Genomic DNA, 22,714 nt, shown 5'->3' on the forward strand with positions numbered 1-22,714 from the left:
GCCATGTGTTAATGAAACGCTATTTTTAGTGAAGAATATTAAAAAGTTACTTCATGAATCCTCTCCCAATCTTCTTCAAAGGAAGAAAGCATTCGGTTTGCTAAATTCTATACAGGCCATACTAGAGGCGAAGACAATGAATATGATCGTTCACAGACTGACACACAATTTTACAAAATAATTTAATAAAATTAATTTGATTGATTTTGATCATGAATATTTTGATATGCAAAAGCTATGCTCACTTTGTGTGCAGCGTGAGTTCCACGGTTCTATATATGGCAATGCCTGTGTTTCAAACCAATGAAATAGGTTGCTGACTTGCCTATATTAGGATTCAAATTCACCCATCATACTCTGCGGATTTGGAGCCTAAGCTAGGACATTTTCTGGTTTTCAAACCACAGAAGCATACACGCTGAAAAGAAAACGCCGAGACTGAGAGCTTTTATCGAGTAAAAGTGGTCTATACTACAAATATGCTATCGATCGTTGATTATCGACCCATAGGTTGCAACTAAGTTGAATAAAAAAATTTTAACATAATTTAATTACATATAATAAATGCTGAAACTTAACAACTGTGAAACCTCGCGGAAAAAAACTTCTAAAATATCCTAACTAACAAATGCATCTAATCGCAATATTTTTTTTATATTAATACGTTGATATTAAGGAGTTGCTATTTTAAAAAATTTTACTTTTAAGTTTTTTAAAAACTTGTCAAAATCGTGTAAGGTTCATTCCAAAGATTATTTCCTTTCTAATAATATAACCATAATTAATTTCGTGTGTTTCTTGAACCCAAAGTTAAAATTTCATGTGCAAATAGTAAACTTTCGCTAAAAATTTGAAAATAACTTCCCGCTTAGGAAACATACTTAAATAGGTAATAAAACAAGCACGCGAACTTGTTCAATTCTTATAAAATTTTATTTTTGAAGATAACAAACCTTTTGCGAAGGTCAAACAATTCAATGGCACTAGTATCTTAACAAATAATAAAATTTTACTCTTTTTATCTAATAAAAACTTCAAATTGAAGAAAGCGAGTTAGTTGCAGCTACAAATACACTCCAGTTGAAATTGCCTCCCAACGCTGTCTGAGCGTTTGCGCCTTGTGTGAGAAACGGCATATGGCGCATAAGTTTGATAATTTAATTTTGACTTGCGAACATAACTTTCGCTTCAAATAGCACACACATAGAATATCCAAATCTTTTGTAAGCTCTCAACTCCACTCAACTTAAGTGAAATGGCACTCCACTGCAAGCCAATGCATCCCAATGCGGTGCGGTGCGGCAACTTCTAAAACTATTCCAACTATTTACATGCTAACGCAAATTATTGAATGTTTTTACATATCACATTTAGGGTGTGTAAAAAAAATATATATTTTTTTTTCATTTTTCTATAAATCTATGAAATACATATAATATCTTCTAAATGGTTAGGTTTACGAAAAAAATCTTCGGAGATATTTTTATAAAACATACAATTTTCTACAAGATCAATGAAAGGAGATATTTTTTTTAAGTAGTTGGAAGCGAGATTTGACTTTTTCCATCTGATAATAAGAAAAACATAGAAAACAGTAAGACGGCGGACTTTCCCATTACGATTAAGAGCTCAGATTTGGAGAGACTTTCTTAAAGGTGTCTAAGAACTTATTTAACAGAGCGCCGAGCGAAAAAAATATTTGTTTTTTTTTTTATTCATCCTAATATCTTTACTTTAGACTTGCTTTCAGCAATTTCTGTATCTGTGGTAAATTTACAAATGTAATGTGTTGTTGTTTGGCAAAAGTTCAGACGATGGAAAAAATATTAAGACCTCAGCGCTATATACCTATGCATGTATTTTTACATATAATATACATATGTGCAGCGGCGAAACGTGAAACTCTCAACAAATTTTGAACTTTGTTCAGACAGCAGACCGAGCAGCCGAATGACAGACAGGCGAAAACAATGACTGATGGCTAGCAAAACTCTTCTTCTAAACTTGCCATATCGCCAGTTCGGTGCTTATATACTCGTACACATGTAGTTATGTATTACATGAGATGAAGCAAGCGCAGGAACTTAATATGCGCCGGTGCGTGCGCCATTATTTTAACTTTGTTGTTGCTTGATGCTCGACATGCACTCCAGACCTCACCGACATTCAGTACATTTAAGTGTAATCCACCAAAGCATATTTTTTATTGGCTTCCCGAATGTGCCCAACTGCAGTAAACACACAGACGAGAAAAGTACGAGTATATAGTACTGTATCTATTTATGTATATGGACACGGTCTACAGCAGCATCAGAAACCACACTCATAGCAATTGGCAAAACTATCAGCGACACCTTCATCATCATCACCATCGCTACCATAACGTTACCGTTTACCGGCGCGTCCAACAACAACATAAACGCAGCCGAACGACGGTAACGCCAATCATGCAACAATTTCAACAGCCATCCAACGAACGATGCGAGCGCTCGTTTACTGCATTTGCCCCTTAAGTTGAACCATCAACATCTCGCACGAGCATTTATGAGGGCGTTAAACTCATATATCACTTTATCTGCAACATCTGACATACAAAGTATCTAAGTGTGCTGCAAGTATTGCTTGTTATCGCATTATGTTGTTATGCTGTTATGCCGTTAAACGTTGTAGTTACGGAGTCAGCAGCCAACTACTTGCGCTCGCTCATCAACACTTCCGTTATTAACGCCCATTGGCACTTTACGCGTTGTTCTACGACAACAAAACACATAATACTCATCGTATATGTATATGTGTAAGCACATACTTAGTTTACTACGACTAAGTGCTGCGGAAATGGCTTTCATTTATTCATATATTCGTATATATCTGTTGCAACGCTTGCGCTCCTCTCCTGTCGGCCACACATATGCCTGTCCATTCATCCGTGGTTCGAACCGTTTTTGGCTTGTTTTCGGCTGTCATGCTACGCCAATATGTGTCAAGAGTTGGCAATAATCAAATAAGACAAGCAGAAATGAGAAGAAATAGAGAGAAAAAACTTCGCTAGACACAAATGGCAAAAAGTTGAGATATTTGAACGGAAAGGCTATGAAAAAGGAAAATTTAATATTGCAAATTTTTCTGATTTATATACCCTTCTCGTAGCAGCTAGTCTTTAGACTTAATATTTTTTTACAAATCTATATTAATCATTATATCTTTAGTACGGTTACCGAATTCCTTTTGAGTAGACACTTTTAACCTTAATTTTTTTGGTTAAAATTTTCAACATGAAAATTAGGAAAGTTAAGAGCAGCATCAACAAAAAACAAAAAAAATTTTAGATCTGATATACCTATATAATTTAATTTCCAAAACTATATAGAGGAAGTCGAGGTGGAATCTTCTACGTATTAGTTTCTCAATTGATAAATTTTTGCCAGACTGAAATTGAAACAGCTCAGTAGACACTTCGACGAACCTAAAGAAGAGGCTGTGCTTTATATTAGCCACCTTAAGAAATTTTTGGTAAATTTAAAACGCTTCGTCGATCTATAAGGGTTTTGGAATCACAAAGAAAGTGGAATCGTTCGTTACCTTTGGTGCGAGGATCAGCCCTACGAGCTAGCCTAACCTATATTTTCAATTATACAAATTAATAAGTATATATATTATTCGAATATAATTATACGACTCAAATAAATGGACTATATTTATTCCTTTGTACTTGTATATATGCGTACAGCCATGGACTATTCAGTTAACCCTTACTTTTAGGCAGCTTATGAAATGCCATGAGGTATTGAGTACATTTAGTGGCATTTTTGTTTGAAAAAATTTTAAATAACTTAAGGCTTTCGCCGTTGATATTCGACTAGTAAAATACCTACCTCAAACAATTTGCAGCGAACATGCATTAATATTGCAATCAGTACATCAACCGATGGAAGCATTACAATTCAAGAATTTGGTCCGAATACTCGGATTTTCGCACAATCTAATCATATTTAGAATATATAATACACATGAAAGAGATTTCAATTAATTTTGGACTATGAAAGTAACTAAGCGAAACGCTGGAGCAAAATTTGACACTCACTCGCACATTAAATTAGATGACAAATAATTTTAACCATTCTGGTTTTACATAAAAACCATGTAAAAATTATAGCACTTAAATAAATTTCTACTGGAATCGAATGCTAATTGCTGATGAAATGCTTCAGAGAAAAAATTACTATTATTATATTTTTTTTTTCGAAACACATCACATAAATATTGGCAAATTAATTGCTGAATATGTTTTAATATTTTTAAAAAACTTTTCGAATTTTGAAATTTAAAAACTACCTACAATATATTGAATTATGAAAAAAAAGAAATTTAATACCATAAACGGAAAATAAATAAAGACAAAATATCAAAATGTGCAAAAAGTAACTTTATACAATAAAACAGAATATAACTCAGTAATTTGGTGCTGCAATTAAACATAGTCTGCTTTTGAGCGCTGTATACATATATTATAACGCAGTGGATTAAATTTTTTTGATTTTTTGAGCTCAAAACTAATAAATAAATTGTTAATATTGATTTTCATGCTCATCATTTTAATATTTGCAATGTTCTAGCACTAAAATATTTTGCATTTTCGCACCAATTTATTTAATGAAAAACTTTATAACTCAACTAAAAGCAAACACTTCAAGGGTATAATAATCATGCAAGCCAATATAAAATAAGATGAGTGGCAGCGCTGACAACGCTTCGAAAGCAGCCAAAAAGGAAACCGGAAATAATCATTGTGTACATATTAGACGAAAGCATTTGGCTAGTAAGACGCAAAGGCGACGGTTGACGCCCACATAAACACCAAGAAACAGTTATATATGTACACTTGGACACACACACACACAAGTTCACAACCACATGCATACAAGTATAATATACTTACATATACAAGTATATTAGTACAATCATGGCGATACATTTGCACTGCTGGCGCGTTGACGACTTGTTGGCACAGCGTCTCTGCTCGTGCTTCAGCGCCATCTTATTTCCGGCAATGCCATTCGCCTGTCTGCAACTGTTGGCCCGTTAGTGGAGTGAGCGTCATTTATCTGCACCAAATCAATGTGGAAATGTTGCCAAAATAGCACTTTTGTGCAAATTGCAATTGTGTGCAAACGCGCGCGTGTGTGTGTGGGTGTGAATCATTTGTGCGCGTGTCAGCTTGTGCTTTTTTGTATTACTTTGTCTTTGTGTCTCTATTTTCGTTTGTTTTTTACGATTATGTTTTGTTGTGGTAATGCGGCTGACAATAAATTATTTTATTGCGACATTTATCTGTTTCACTTGGTTTATTTCGTTTATGAATTCGCTGATCGTTAGCGATAATGTATAGACTAGTTTTTCGACGCTGATGTCTATCATGTTTTCTACTTAAATAATTTACTATATTTTTTACTGATGAAGATGACAATGATTTGGCACACGTGGCGCAATATAATATTGTCAATTGAAACGTGCTAAAAAAATATCGAATAGGCATGTACATATAAGACGGTATAAAGAACAATAACATACATGTAAAAATCTAACATTATATTCAAAAGTTGTTGAGAATACAGCAGTATAGCGCTGCCCAACAAAAATAGTATTGTAATATAACAGAGATAGTAATCAAATCGGCAACTTGAGTTTTAGAGCATTATTTTCCTAACGCTGATGATCGAAATTTCTAGTTGATCAATTTCAATGCGACCATCAATTTCATACCTCTGGTAAATGTTGCAGAAAAATTAAAAATAGTGCAATATTTTTTTTTCGAAATAGAATATTTTTTTTAGTTATTAAATCAAATATTCAAACACGAAATTGTAACAGCGAAATCCAAGAACTAATTTTGTTTAATTTTAATTATTTGTTGTGGACCGCCAAAAAGTAGGCAACCCTTTATTTTTCTAAATTATCAGTAAATTTTTACTATCTCAACAAATTTAAAATGTTGCCTAACTTTAGGGTTTAGAAGCATACCTAGTGTGGCAAACTAGAAAACGGCCAAATTAAATTTTTTTTAATTTTAAGCGTATATTTTTACATACTTGAGAATACATAGTAAAATTTTTGGAAAAAAAAAAGTTTTCGAGTTATGCGCAATATCCAACGCCACAGAAAAGAGTCCTCCACTGTTGAAGTGATTGCACCAGTCGCCGTGTTTGATAGTGATCGGATCACTTGTGTCCTAGTAATCACGCAAGCAAATCTGAAGAGTTTAGTTGCGAGAAAAACGTGTTTAAAAATAAACTCATTGAGGCGATTCAACCTAACGGCTACATTTTGCAAGGCTGTAACTCAAAAAATATGTCTTTTTAAATATGTAACCCATAGAAATACATATGTCAAAATCGAGTTATTCACATATATACAAATATTCGTCAATATTTATCTACATATATGTAAGTATTATATTATATATAGCAGTGGTGCATATGTGCTGACTGAAAATTGTTACCTTAAGATCGCCTTAGGCTGGTGGTATAAATGGTTAAGCGCCTTTCTGGTCGGCTGACATTTACTCGGCTGGCCAGTGGCTGATGTTTGCTCATTAAACGCCCGAGATAATAATCTGCACGTTCGTAACTTGCAGAAGCTTTGCATGGCTGGCAAAAATGGCTTTGCCAATTAAGCGCGCACACACGCATAGGTAGGCACATAACGGCATATATACATACATATGGGTTGTTGTGCAACCTATCTCTTTAATTTGGTATTATTCTCGTATTTGTATTGCTCATTTAAAGCAGCGCAAAGCAGACGTGCGTAAAAAATAAAAGTAGCGGCTATTAATGAGCCAATATTTACAAGAGTTCGAGGCATTACATAATAATAGCTGCAATTGGCGTGGTACCACTTAACAGTTGCACAGCAAGCGCTTAATAAAAAATGTAAGTTTGCGAATGTATATGCACTCACGAGTATGCATGCTTAAAAGAAACCTTTTTATCGTAATGTTCTTAAGTACTTTAAACTAATTAATTAAGTTCTCACTTTCGACACTGCTGCCAAAGGGCACTTTGATGGTTGAACCATTACCCTTCAAGTGAATATCTCTATAATCTACTGCTTTGTCTACAAATATGTGAAATTTTAATGATGCTTAGCGATTTATTGCAATAATATTGACATTGCTTTAATTTAATTATTAAGTAAGTGCATTCCCCTACACTAAAAGCCACAGCGCCCCAAAGCGGGCAAAGAAATTTAATAGCTTCGGATATATGTATGTATATGTGTAATAACCGCATAGGAATAACCATAGATAAGTGTGTGGTTATAAGTACGTATATATGTGTTTATTTGCACAAACTTCATATATACACATAATAGTCTACATATTTACTCACGTATGCGTGTGTGCGTGTAGATGTGTCTGTGCGGTTTTGATCAGCGCCCATACAACCAGCGTCCTTAACGCATATTGTACTAATAGTTTTCCGTTTTATGTCAATTTCGCTAAAAGTTAACTTCAGCTACCTTTCGTACCCACACACATGCTCTACCACCGCACTTTGCTGTAATGTTGACTTCGCTCTGCTTCGTTGCACGCGCCTTGGCTTGACTTTTATCGATTTAATGTTTGCTTTTAGCGTTCAATGTGGCGATTGTATCCCCTTACACCGCCGTGCAATCATATAGATATCTAAGTGTATGCGCGTGTGTGTGTGTTTACTCATAATAAAAATGTGAGCAGTCACTCAACCATGCTCTCTGGCCCAAGCACGTTAGCGCGTAGTTCTGTTGCATGAACGCAAAATATGAAAAGTTTATTATGATGTCCAAGCAGGCGTACGTGTTGACGCTAACGCGACCGTCGTTTAAGGCGTGCAAAAAGTTTTGTTTCTTAAACAAAAAAAAAAAAAATTGTTCTTTGTTCGGTGAAAATGAAAGTTCTCTCAGTTACTATATTTATATATGGTGCACTCATACTTGCTATTTTATTTTCTTCTACGATTCGTATTCACAAGATTTGTACAAGTATGGCATTTCTTTAGCAGAAAAGTTGTATAGTTATCAAGTCATAAAGCCCTACTATTTTACACAAGGTGGAGGTAAAAAATTAGTTTGCAAAAATAATTATAACATAAGCATGAGCCCTTAGCGTTTACAATTAATATTATTTTATTTATCATTTTATTAATGCTTTTTATATTTTTTTAAAACTTTTTGTGAAGAGCGAGAAATATATTTATTTTGTATCTTTCCGGAAGTTGAGTTTAATAACAAGTATTGGTTGCAAATTCAAGAAAAGTGTATTAACTGAAGTACACTGACTGAAACTCAAGAAACTGTATTAGTATATTATATTTGAAATTTAAGTGCAAGTGCACATCACTAATACAGCGAGGTTATTTTAACAGTCATGTTAATAAGATGTTGGAAGATGTTGGAAGTCATGAAAGTCAAGAAAGCTTATACATTCTGTTACATACTCGAAATAGGTTTACAAAAAAACTCATACATGCTCACTAAATTTTGTATACCCTGAAAGGGTATATGTTAGCCACGTAGTTTGTAGCAGCCCGAATGAAAAGTCGGAGACTCTATAAATTATATCTACATATGTAAATATAAACGAGCAGCATGACAAACAAGTCAATTTAATCATGTCCGTCTGTCTCTCTGTCAAAGATGACATGATGCGGACTCTCATTTTCGCTGATTTTTCTGTTATTCTCTTTCTCAAATTATTAAGATTGGGGAATTTCGAACAGCTGATGTAAAAAAGACAGGATGCCAGAAATGAGCCCGCTAAAATTGGCTAACAATATGGGAACCGAGCACCTAAATATAATATCGAAATGCAAAATACCCAAAAGTTACTTTTTAAATACCCAATCCATTTTCTTTCGACAGTCGTATGATTGACAAATGGTTTAAAAAATGTGGGTTTTGACAGCTCTCTCTCGAATTAAAGAGTTTCGCATCATTTCTTCCTTGTCTCTGTATACACGTGAGCTAGTCCTTCAGGTTTTGAGATATCGTTCTGAAATTTTCTTTTATCCCGAAAAAGCTGCATATTTGTCGAAACTGCCGATGATCGGACCACTATAGCATATAGCTATCATACGAACTGTACGATTGGAATCAAGTTCTTGTATGAACTTTTTCATTTGACGAGGTATCTTCACGAAATTTGGCATGTATTATTGTTCAAGGCAACGCTGCATTATCCAAAGAAATTGTTTAGATCGGATCACTATAGCATATAGCTGTCATACAAAATGAACTATTCAAATCAAGTTGCTACAGCAACTATTTATAACTATAAATATTTAGGAATATTTTGTATATTGGAATTTTTGACCGTGTAGGTACATCCATCACTCCGTCGCTGTATATACTAATATTAATTATATCAAATTCAAAAAGTTGGCAACTCTGCTTAAAATATGGGCAAGTTGAGTTTCCCTTAATAATTTTTGGAATTGCTTCCGAGTTGACTGGCCTTGGCCGCATGGTCCACACAGATGGACTATTATTACGACCACAAAATGGCGAAAGCGCACGAGTTGTAAATGGAGAACTTTAATTTTTATAATAAAATTAAATAATTTATAAACGTTGTGTTATTCATGTTGAAAAAAATCAGATCATGACATATTAAATGCAGCCGAAAAGACACTTAGAAATCTTATTGTACCTATGATAAAACCCGATATTAATATTTGGGCTTTTCGACAAATTAATTTTAAATATATTCTAATAATAACAAAACAAGTCGGAAATATAAAATTACTGACTTTCAAGCATTTGTATTATAACTGGAACTAATTCGGATTCAATTCGGTTTCAGCCGTTATTTAATAATATACTTGTACAATAATATATATTAAAATATTATTATAACATCTAATATATAACATACATGAGCATGACATCATAACTCATAAATGTCTATCAAATCCACTTGTCCTACTTTACGAAATCAATCCAGTATAAAGCATTTGCAAACAGAAATCGATATCTGCAAGAAACACCGCGTCGTTCTCGTACAGTGAACACAAATAGCTAAACTAAGTTCTCCCTGTCACTCTTTATTATGCTAATTCCAGTAAACTCAGCACACAAAAGTATCTAATTTCTATCACATCCTGCACAGCTGACTGACAACTCTTCTAATCTAAAGCACCTCGAACTTTAGCACCCTCTCCCGCGTACTCCTCTGCTTTGCGTACTCATATTTCGCTCATATTTGCCGCGTGTAAGTCACAACAGCAGCAATAATTTCGTTCTTGTTATCCGCCAGTCAACTGATCAAAGTCACGGCAATCAACTTTGATTTCCGTTCGCTGATTTACGGCACCGAAACCTTGATCCAACCTGCGGTACAATGCGATTGGCATATGGGTGCTCACCTTCAGCGATTACAACAGCAATACTTACGCACCAACAACAACAAGCCGCATCGTGTCACAATTCGTCAAAACAAATCCGCAGCCCACCCCTTTCAGCAAGCTGAACTCACACCGCAACAGCCCCTGACAGTTGTCCCTTTACAGCCCGGCGGAACGATGAACTAAAGGGGGAATGGCGCACAGCCGTCACTTGCCACAGCCAACGGGTTAATTTCATAAATTTTGCATTGTTGTAGTTGTGGGCGTGTGTCGTGCATGTACATGACAATCAGCCTGCTGTCAGTAGCTGTGTGTATGTGTGTGTGAGAGAGGCACGCTGCGATACATCAAACGAGTTGTCCATTATAAGTTATTCGCTTTATTTTATTTTAAGATTATTTTTTTGCGCTTCGAATTGCTCCGTTGCTGTGGTTAGTCAGCAGTTTGCGGCGGTCGCTCGATGACAATACGTCAACCCATCATAATGCCATGTGCATGTGTGTGTGTGTGTGCTCTGCGGGTATGACTGCCCCAGTAATCGTGTCTGCATATATATATGCAGATAGTGGGTTTGGCGCTCGTTTATGCTCAAAATCAGTGATTTGTTAATAATCCTTTTATTCATTCACAATGTAGCTCGTTAAGTTAATGAGTTTACAATGACGCTGCTAGTTGCTCCCTTTCGCACGAACACACACACACAGACGTTTATATATGGTATATAGGTATTTGCATGAGTGCCCATTGCTTTGGCTGCACGTGCAACTTGCGGGCAGTCAAAAGTCGCTGTCGCGATGATCAACAAAAATCCTTATGGATATTCAAAGCCACACACATACATACTCACTTATATAATATATTTGAAGCGGCCTGACGTGAGTGTCCGCTCCAAGAAAGCTAGTGAAGTGAGTAATTGCTCAAATGAGTTAATATGTCAGCTCCAAGGGAGTTTGCATGAATGGAGGGCAGTTTAGCTGATGCCATTAAGGACTGCCTGTATATACATATATACCATACATATATGTGTGTGTTTGGATGTAAATTTCAAAAATTAGGAAAATCTTTATAAGTAAAGCGCCTAAATTTACTAATTCTCTTTCAAAATAGCATATATAATTTTTGTAAAAGTAAGTGAAATAAATGTTCGTGCTTGTAAATAATTTAATTTTTTTTTTTTCATTTTCCCCAAACACCTGGTATTTCGTTATTATAATTTCTTCAAATTTATGTCTTAGAAGTATTAAAGTGTAATTAGAAATGGCTAAATCCGCTAAGAAGCATCTGTGACACTGATTTTAATCAAAAACTTGCTGACGTGTGTAAAAAGTATAGCTTTTGTTTTAATAACCCGCTCATACAACAAACGTGTGTTCAACAGCGATTAAAATCTTATTAAGGAAACTAATTTGGTAATTTCTGTCTGGCGTTAATGATTGCCGCCAAACTAAAATTTCAAAATGTTTTACATATGCTCAGTCATGTTGAAATCTATGCACAAAACCTAATAAAGGTTTTCAAACTCGAAGTGAAAATGAAAAAAAATCACGCTTCAAGCATTATTTGAAAAAAGATAAATAAATTTAAATTGAGGATATTCGTAAGGAGATAACCGTACATAGTCAAATACAGAACGTTGTTATATATAATAACTAATTTTAGCCATGATTAAATATACTTCGTTACCTTTATAAATTTGCTGGATAGTTTATTAAGTAGTTTTTAAGCTTCAAAATTACGCAAAAGCGCTGCCTGAGATTTTTGTTCCAGTTTCTATGAGTTTCTAAAGGCCGAATTGATAAATCTAACAAAAACTTAGTGCACTACTAATACGAGCTGAAGTTTACGTCGTACAAGACGTCAACGCTTTTTGTGAAGTTTATTAGATACTTGATATCTAATTCGGTTACTTCAGCCAGTTCCTTGAACTGCCATAAAGTTCATAGATATTTAAGCCGAGCTATAGATAAGGGCGAACATAAGCATCCAGCAGTCTTTTCGAGACCGACTGTGTAGAAAGCTTGCGTGTTTTCCTTCCGCTCCCTTGCACATAATCTTGGCGATCCTGCATGCCCCTAAAGCATTCCATCTCACCCTAATTTGTCTGTCAGCCCTTTTGTAAATTTCGTTGTGTATCGGTTTTAATGGCTTGTGTATTTTCCGAACTGATTCGGTAGTCAAGCGGATGGCACTTTTGACAATCTCATCAGCTATTTAGTTTCCCGGAACGCCATTGTGGCTTGAAACCCAGTATATAAGCTGCCGCTTTTCAGCAGTCACTATATATACTGCCTCCCTGCTGCTAAGAACATTCACTGACCAAATGCGTTGTGATAATATTGCTTTAATCAATCGTTTGGCTACCAACGTCTGTATTAATATTATTGGTGTTGTTTCCTGCGTTGTTTGCTATCTGAGCAGCTTTCCTAACCGCAAAGACTTCTGTATGGAAGATAACGGAGTATTCCGGCCGCTTGGAGGGTCAGCTGAAATCTAGCTCCGCGCAATAGATCCCGGCGGCCACTCCATTAGCCATAATTTTATTTGGATGTAAAAATTTCAATGGAGACCGTAAGTAAAACTGAGTATCCACTTAAGGTGGTGTGCTATCATGGTTTTAAACAAAATTTTATATGGCATAATTGGTGTAAAATTAACGAATAAATTTATGGAGGTTAAAGGGAATTACATTATTTTGAGGTACAAACTGTCATAAGCTAAGAACTATCAATGCGTTCTATAGGTGTGTATTGATAATTCAGCAAGAGCAAAAAGTGTTTTTTTTTAAGAGTATATTATTGAAGTATTATATATTTCGACTTTCCGAAGTGCAAACAAAATAGTGGTGCAAATTAAAAAAAAAAAAATATGAAGGAACTATGTCATACGAAATTGATTACCGCGCTTGAGTTTTTTTATTTCCCCTTATATTTGCTGGGCTTTAAGATATATTAAAAATTCAACCTTTTTCACTTTTCAGGCGTTTATTTTAATGCCATGGGAAGAATTATTTTTTCTCAGAAAACTAAGAAGCTTGTCATTGTTTGGGCTTCAGAATATTTTCCATAAATTTACTTTCGAAATGTTAATGTTTTCAAATACAATAACAAATTTATGCGATCTGGTACACAAACGCTGAAAAGGGTCTACAAAAGTTGTTACAGAGGGTTCTCCTTCCTAAAACTATCATTGCGGCATAAACATATAAACTTGTGAATATTAGCTAAGAAGGCACTGTTAGATAAGTATATATGTATATGTTTGAGCAAATAGCCAGCTTTTTAAGAACAACTAACTCGGCTGCGTTCAAGTTGAAAAGTCAAATGCTCAAACTTACGCAGCTGCAAAGTGGAAATCCGCTGTGCCTAGCCATCACATCCTGCCGTTATATATCTGCATATGAGTGTGTATACACGCACACTAACACACACACACAAACATTTTCGAATATTTTCTAATTAAACGTGCATGTTTTACAATATGGCACCGTTTACGGAAATGCTTTTAATTTGTTGCACAGCTCGTCATGCTGCCAACCCTCTCCGGCCGACGCGCTTCTCATATATCCTTGTACGTATACAAGTATATTGTATGCGCTGTATGTATGTGTGTTTGCTTGTCAGCGGGAAATTGTCGAATTAAACATCGCTACGCTCAAAAATGATTTTTTAATTCATTACAGCTGCCTTCTCCCTTCGCCGCTTTCCGCTTCTGTCACAGCATTTTAGACTCCGTCAAATTGCAATTTGAATTTAATTTTGTGAATGCGGAATGTGTGAGTGCGCGTGTGCGCTTTCAAAACAAAAAAGCATATGAAACGCTCATTCTTATCCACTTAAGTGCATATTGTTGTTGCTGCTATCAGAATTAATTAAAATGTGTTCTTCTGAAAATAGAATATTTATAAAAAAAAATGTCAAGCAAATAGTATAACATATGAAATACTTTAATGAAAGGCAGTTAAGTCTGAATTAAATTTCTTATTGACATATTTAGTTTGCTGAAAGGAGTAGAAAGTTTGTAAAGATAAACAAACACTAGTCGCTTTACAGCTGTGTTAAAGATTTTGAAATTTATACACTATACTTTGCAATCAGTTTATTATCAATCTGGGATTACAAATTACTACTGCAGGATTAAAAATATATATTTAATATAAAATCTTGAGACATCTGTAGCAGTAAAACGTAAACTATACGCTGAGCTCCAGATGGCTAGGAAACTAAGAATAGTAGTCATTAATCCTTAACTATAGTTCAGCCCAAAAGCTTAGACAGCATTTTTAGTAATAGTAAGTGGGCGAGTTAAATAGGCCATTTGGTGAGATATCTACAGACTCTGCACATCTTTGATAAGATTAGAACCCATCGGCAATAACTTACTGTCTCCAACACTACCTCTATACGGAACAGATGAAATTAGGTAAGGTCTTTAGTCAAACTAGAATAAAAAATAAGCATTGGGGAGTCGTTAACCACCGCGGTTTGAAAAAATTATTATTTTTTCTTTTTGTTTATATTTATAATGTAGACTTTACTAGAAGCATGTTCTATAAAGGATTTTATCGATATGTTGGCTTACGACGTATCGAACCCCAAACCTGGCCACACGCTGACTATTCACATTCAAAAAATTCATTTTGTATTGCAACGTTGCCATTTCTTCAAATTTTCAAATATATAAAAAAAAAATGTATGTCCAGTGATAACTGGGGTTATTAACATTAAATGAAAGAAAAATTTGTTTCAAGGTTATGAAGCTGAAACCTATTGCCAAGGAGTGGACTACTATCAGCATTCTAGGAAGCATCCAGGGCAGATTTTTGAAAAAAATGATTTTTTCCATATTTAGATTTAATAATTTTTTCGATAGACTAAATACTAACAATAATCAGATACTCACAGAGTATGGCTAGATACTTTCACTAAGTAGCAATGGCTACTCGAGTAAGAGCGCTGCTGTTTTTTCTACTGATCGTATTATATGTATATTCTTAAAGCTCACGTAATGTCCTGCTATCATTAGAGAAAGAGCGTAGTTTTAAACTGGTCTTTAATCTTTCACTAATAATAATGTCTAGATTAAATAAAACTCAAAAGAAACTTATTTATAAAATACGATCTCATATGACACTCATACAACAACAGTACCACCAACTACCTGACCAACAAACTTAGAACAACTTTTTGCAAAGCTTTCAAAATGAATATTTACCACGATGTCTCAGAAAAAAATTCAATCAAGATAAGTGCCACTATCGCTTATACCTCCGAGAAGTCTTAACCGTACGCCATATCTGCAGTATCAACATTGCGGATCTGATCAAATTCCTCCTATTTGTGGTACAAATACAAAAATATTACGTAGTTTAATTACACATTGCACATTTCAACGCTGAGTGACAGTAAAGAGCAAAGTCAGAGACAAAACAGAATCGAATTGGGAGTTGCCTTCTGGCCACATACATACAGATGTTGACAAGTAGCAGCATCACAAGCCATTCGAGGGCAAGGCACACTGTGTGTTTTGCCATTTAAGTCAAATCTTTGTGCACATATCCTGCCAACAGCAGAAAACCGAGACTGCTCTGACTTCCAACGACCCTACCGCCACAAGCTAACTACATCGAGTGCAACTGTCAGTGGATCGACTGTGCTGTGAGTGTGTGTATAAGCTTAATTTGTCATTACCCACATTCCCGAAAATTCTTTGTTACAATGTGCTTGCCACATTCGCACAAATACACACATACTATTTATATTGCGTAGCTTCGACGCAATGCCAACGAAATGTCTGCCAGTGCAGTTGACTAATTGTTACCTTTTGTTGTTGTTATTTTTGTTGCTGCAGCGTAGCATTGTGCTATGTTGCATTTGGTAGATTTCATACGAATGCTTTTCACTTTTGCTGAACACAATAAAATAAGCAATAATTAGCATAATGATTCATATTTAATGTAATTTCTTCGTTCTGTCGTCGCCAACAACTAGTGTGTGCAATTTGTTCAAATATTTGTTGTCACGCTCATCGAGCAAAATTTCAGCATATAAGCGCGTGCGTGTGTGTGTGTCTGTGTGACAAGTTCATGCTGCTGCTGCTACTACCAGCGGGTAAAGCCAATACACTGCCCCTCACACACACCACCTTACATTGTAATAGTCACACAAATGCGTGCATAGAAGCACATAGGTGCGCATGTATGCGTGCGGATTTTCGAAAGGCGTAACTCGACTGCGAAATGGCAAAATTCACAACAAGCTGCCACCGTCACCAATGCACCCCACAGCATAACACAGCATAGCACGGCATAGCACTAAGTGCGTGCCGCAAGGCATCGAGTGTGCGCATCAACTCGTCTCGGCATTTCTCTGCTTTTAACTATGATTGTTCTTATTGTAGCTGCTGTTGTTGTTGTTGCTTTTTTATTTTTGCATTAATACTGTTGCCATTCCAACAGTTGCCGCTGCTGTCATTACACATATTGTTGTTGTCGTTGTTGCGCAATTACGCAGGAAAGCACCCACACCCACACTCACACACATCCATATTCATTTGTTGTTTTTGAGTGAAATTAAATTACGTTTGCCTTTTTGTCTGCAAATTATGATTAACAAGAACAAAGCAAATTATGCACACAGTCCTCATAAGTGCGCAGTAAAGGCATCGGGATACTCCTTCTAGTCGTTCACAGCCATCGAGTTGAATCTCTTTTAGTTGTGTATCCGGTGAAAATGAAAATTCGTTTGTATATGCAACATTGTGCTACAGTTGTGAGCATATTTATATATACGTTTCGGTTGACGATTACATAATCCGCTTAAATGCACAAACGAGATTAGGTTTAATTTGACAAAAGCTGCATCCCAACTTCAGTCCGCATTAATTTAATTAGTACTTAAATACAAAATAATTTAAAACAATAAAAGAAAAACATACGTTTATATGTTAAAATAATATTTTAAAGAGCCGTATCTGTTAACTTAAATTGCAATTACATAAAAATTAAAAAAAAATTTAAACTTAAAAATAAATAATGCTTTCAGCTTTTATTTTTTAATAATATAAATTACTATAGATCAAATGTCGAAAAAAAATTGTCCATTTTTTAAGAACAAATTATAAGAGTTTAAGGGGTATACCCAGTGTGAAAAAATACCCTCAAAAAAGGTGATTTTTGAACATAAGAAGACTACTTCAGTTGTTTTAAAGTTTTGTGGAAAACGATTAAATATTTTTCAAGTTACACGCGATCGGCAATGGCGTAAAACAAAGGTCCTCCGCTGCTGAAATGATTCTTGCCTTGTCCGAGGAAAAAACCTAAAACAAATCTCTCTAGAAGAGGTAATCCACGGTCAAAAAATCAAAAATTTACAAAACGTTGTCGTTTTACAAAATGTCGTATATAACTATTGGACAGTTGCGTCATGGTCGGAAAACCTTGAGTATAGAATTTTTACAAAGTTATCTAAGACCTTTAAAAATACATTTTATTGATAATGATTTATTTCCAATAGATATATACGATATGTATATGTCATATATACGATAAAATGATTGTAAGTAAGGCAGACGGTGACATCTATGTTGAGCTAGAAAGAGATCGAAACACTGATCGCCATGAGTCTTCTGCGTCCTTCCCTTTATTGGTAAACATCAAAAAACATAGCACAAATGAGCTTAATCAAGTGCCTAGCAAATACACAAAAACATAGTTTTTTTTTATATACATAAATACACACTGCAAACACTACATATAGAGACAGATGTTATACTTATTATGAAAACATATCCTTCCTTCTTCGCATCCCCTAAAATTAATTTAAGCGCCATTTGCAGCAAATTAGCAATTCATTTTAGCAACGTTGTTTTGCCTTATTAAGTCTTAAGATTGCTCAAGGCGAGAAATAGTTATTATATGTATGCGTATATACACATATATGTATTTATTTGTATATATGCATGTTTGAAAGCAAATTCAGTCATCAAAATATATGTCGGAGGAACGTAAATTACACTAAACGCAACACTTCCTCAAATTTCCCTTGCTTTATCTTCGCCTTTTTATATCAATCTACAGCAGCCATAAGGGAAATATTTTTTTTTTAAATTCTCATATTTTTTGCCTATAGTATTTACGCACAGCCGAGAATGTAATGAAAGTAGCTGAGTACCAAATTTATATCAAACGAGTGATAAAACACCTACATGTATATACGTATCTCCAAAATAATATGTTTTAATAAAACAAATCCGCACATCCAACGCATCTGTAAACTTGTACGTATACGAAGCAGAACATAAATTTCAAACGAATTCACCTGTAAGAATTATAAATAAACAGGTTCGCCTCTTAGATCTGCTCATAGAGGCTTGGAACGCAAGTTCATTCAGAGAAACTGATGCTGGTAGGCTGTTAGAAGCATAGTAGTATAGAAGAGCTTTTAGTCCAACGGTTTATCAGCCCAGGTATTTTTATACCCTAAACAAGGTTTATTAAGTTTGCAACGAAGTTTGTAAGATACAGAGGAAAATGTTGGAGACTCTATAAAATATATAAATAAATGATTAGCGTGATGAGCTGAGTTGATTTAGCCATGTCTGTCTGTCCATCTATATACGCGAACTAGTAATCGGTCAGAAATTTTGCACAAATCCTTTTCTCCCCAAGAAGCTGCTTATTTGTGAGACCCGCCGACAACGCATCACTATAGCATACAGCTGCCATACAAATGACCAATCGAAATTAAGATAAAGTTCTTCATAAAATATTTATATTTTTTTTTTTTTAAGTAATTGACTTGAAAGTTGTTTATACCAAGCAACATGTGTAGAAGGAACGAACAAAACTTTGTCCCCTGCACATAAAACGTTGGCCGCTTACGATTTCAGATTTAATTATACAATATATATGTATAGTTGCTATAAAAAATGCTATTTTGAATCTATATCTCTTCCTTTCAAGCGGGTTTGATTACAAGATTGTAGCAGGGTATAGCTAATGGATTTGGATGTTTATTCTGCTTTCCTCTACATTAGATCTTTATAAATGCTTGCATTTCGAATGTAGCATCGTGAGCCCGTCATCGGTCTAAGAATTCTTGACTAGGATATCTGTATTATATCAATGCCTATTAGTTAATTACCTCACATCCTGCAGCTGTATTACTGCAAAATTTCCAAAAATAAAACAAAAAAAAGTTTAGACAACTTTTACAATTTAATAATTCTTAATATTAATCTGTAATTGTATATCTTATTATTTTATAACTATTTATCTCCCACCTTTAACAAATTAAAGACATTAATACGTCAACATTTTCAAAAGGATTTTTATATTTTATCAAAACACCACTTGGTCTTCCTACGTGGCATCAATTTGTCGTCCTTAACGAATTTGCCAAAATTTTCCATATCGACTGTAATATGTATATGCATACATATATATATATGTGTGTGCATTGCATATGAGTAATTTTGTCTGTAAGATCACATTTGGCTCGAAATTGTTGAATCACCTTTAGGCAAGGCACACACATGCGGTAGCTAGTCTAAGGCGCATCGAAATTCAGCCATATTGCGTCATATATGTGCTACCGCTGGTTTATTACAGCTAAGACATCCTATTCATTGTGTGTGTGTGTGTATGTAATGGAAGTGTTTGTGCTTACATGCGTAGTTCTAAGCACTTACCTATGTATGTTGCTAAACACACGCGCCTCCGGCAGCCTTAACTGTTTACCAGTTTATAGCCGACGGCTCGCGACTGTAAACCACCTTTAAGAGTGAGCGCTCACGTCGCAGCTGTGTAGAGTCACGTTCTGCTAATATCTACGTATGTGCGTACATACATACGCGTTTATGTCTATATAAACTTTGCCAAATTGTCTACTTTTTTTCTTTCAAAAATGACTGCAATTATTGTGCGCAATTTCCTTCAAAATTATGTTGGAGTAAAATTCCAAAATATCTATATTAAGCACTTACCTATGTTTATGTTCCAAGCTAAAAATATATTTCGTGTGGCGTTTGGTATTATGGGATTGTAAATTGATTTACGCACACACAAAAATACTGTAAAGACTGTTTGTAAAAATTCTGAAACATTTGAAATTGTTTTCTCTCAAAGTTGCTTTAGGTTGACTAATCTAGATATTTGTGCGGTGTAGCATAAAATTTGTTCACTTTTTACTTTTGGGATAGCCTGCGCCCTGTTTCTGACTGCTACTTAGCTATGCTGTCAGAATTTTTTCCTTGAAAGTGTTTCTATAAGTACTTCTTCTGGTTTCGTAGTGTTTCGAGAAGCCTCTGCTATCGTATAAGTTTTTGTAATGTCAAAAACATACAACTTTGAATTCTTTCAAAATTATTTGGAGCTCTCTATAAAATATTTTTTTAAATATTCCAATGCATATTTACAAAGCTTTTGTCTTGGATTGCTCATAAATACTTATAAACAAAATTATAAAGTGTCTTTTAGGCGCATTTTTAATTTAACTTTGTAAACAAAAACATTGTTACTATTAAATAATAATAATAATAATTTAATTTTTTTAAATTATTGCCACAAATTATTTTCCTACAAATTTTCATAGATTATTATATTTTCTGCAAAGTCGTAGTACATTATTATGTTCTATAATCAATGGGGTCCGCAGCGCATGTGATGTATGGAATTATTTAGGTCGTTTTTTTTACAGCTTGGGCTACATTATTGGCGTTTTAATAGGGATCCTAGTAGGGGAGCTATTTTGAAAATATAACAAAGCCTATATGTACTTGTAGTTTCCGAACAGTGGAAGAACTTTTTAAATCCGTTAAATAGTTTCGGAGCCTACTCAATTCCAACAAACAAACTATTAAATATTTCCTCTTTATAATATATTAGTATAGATTGTCTCTTCTCTCCTCAGATCTCTCCTGTTATATGCGAAAGCAGCACATATCCATTTAATTTGGTTTTCGTATATTTTTCTCCCCAAAGAAGCTAATTCCTAACCATAAACTTCTTCAACTTCAGTGTTAATTTTCTAAAAATTAATTGGATACCCGTTAGATACTGATAGCTGACACCGTTTGTTCACGCTGATTGCGTGCTTTTATGTGCCGATTGAGATTTGCTCGTAATTTTTCGCACACAACATTTTTATTAGCCACTAAAGTTGCTGATTCATGCTCGTAGCAGCAGCGCGCTGGCTACACACACATAGAAATAGGCATACATATAAGTGTATTCATGTGTGGCTACAGTTATGCCATACATATGTATGAGCGCGCACGGACACTTAAGCGCAGAAATTATATAAAATTCTTATTTAATTTTCCAACGAGCAATACTTTTGTTGTTCTTGCAGGCGCACGGGCGCATTACTCATTTATAGCTGGTGACTGTACGTACTTAAGTGATGGGGTCTCAAGAATTGCAATTAACCGCGCGATAATGTCTGCTGTGTGCGCTGTATCTTTATGCCTGCTTAAGATGTGTGCTTTGTATGTGTGTGTGTGTTTGTGAACCATTAAAAATTTGCCTGTGGCGTGCCTTATCGCGGTGGCTCGCTGCACTTGTACATTAATGTTGCATATTTTTAGGCGCTGGCCGTTTTTGTCGCGCGCCCGCTAGCTATGTAGAATCGCCATGTATTGAGCGTGCACCGTTGGTTCGAGCAATAAATGCATTTCTGTGCGCGAGACAGCGCTGATAAAGCAAAACGCACACAGCGAGCATAATTTATTGTAAGTAGAGAAAGTGCTAAAAGCTAGTCAAGGTAGTGTGACGCTGAAAAAAGTTGCGCTATTAAGCGAGTAAAATTAAGTGAAATGTATGATAAGAGTAATTATGCAATTAGTAAGCTAAATATATTGCTATTTAAGTGGAATAAAATACTCTTCTTACTTCTATATATATAGGTATATATATATATGTAACTATATACATACATATAAGTAATTTTTTTACTCATGTTTTACCATTTTACATTGCTTTATCAATTCTCTGTAACTTTTATAACAAAATATAATAAATATATTAATTTTTCATCTAATCATCATCAACCGCAAGCCGCCATTTCACTTCACATTCACTAGTAGTTTTCCTCTTCAGTAGTAGTACTAGTAGTTTCCCTCATTTCTCAACCAAATAAAAATTACTCACAAAGTTATCGTAAAATCACAATAATCAATTACCAATATTTAAATACAAAAATTATTAGTCCACTTCCTAACCCTCATTCTAACATCCACTACATACATACATCTGCTCATAACAGTATAAGGTGCTCTCTCTCTCTCTTTTATAAGCTCCTCAAATGCCAACTAACCACTGCCCACTCATCTATCACGAT

General features: G+C 34.8%; 1 protein-coding gene across 2 annotated transcripts in view; it reads left to right on the forward strand.

Moving 5' to 3' along the window:
• Positions 1-22,714, forward strand: part of SKIP (Shal K[+] channel interacting protein) — a 309,242-nt gene that overhangs the window by 244,120 nt on the left and 42,408 nt on the right. The gene's annotated exons all lie outside the window — the stretch shown is intronic.

This window comes from Bactrocera oleae, chromosome 2 (genome assembly GCF_042242935.1).
Source record: "Bactrocera oleae isolate idBacOlea1 chromosome 2, idBacOlea1, whole genome shotgun sequence".
NCBI lineage: Eukaryota > Metazoa > Arthropoda > Insecta > Diptera > Tephritidae > Bactrocera > Bactrocera oleae.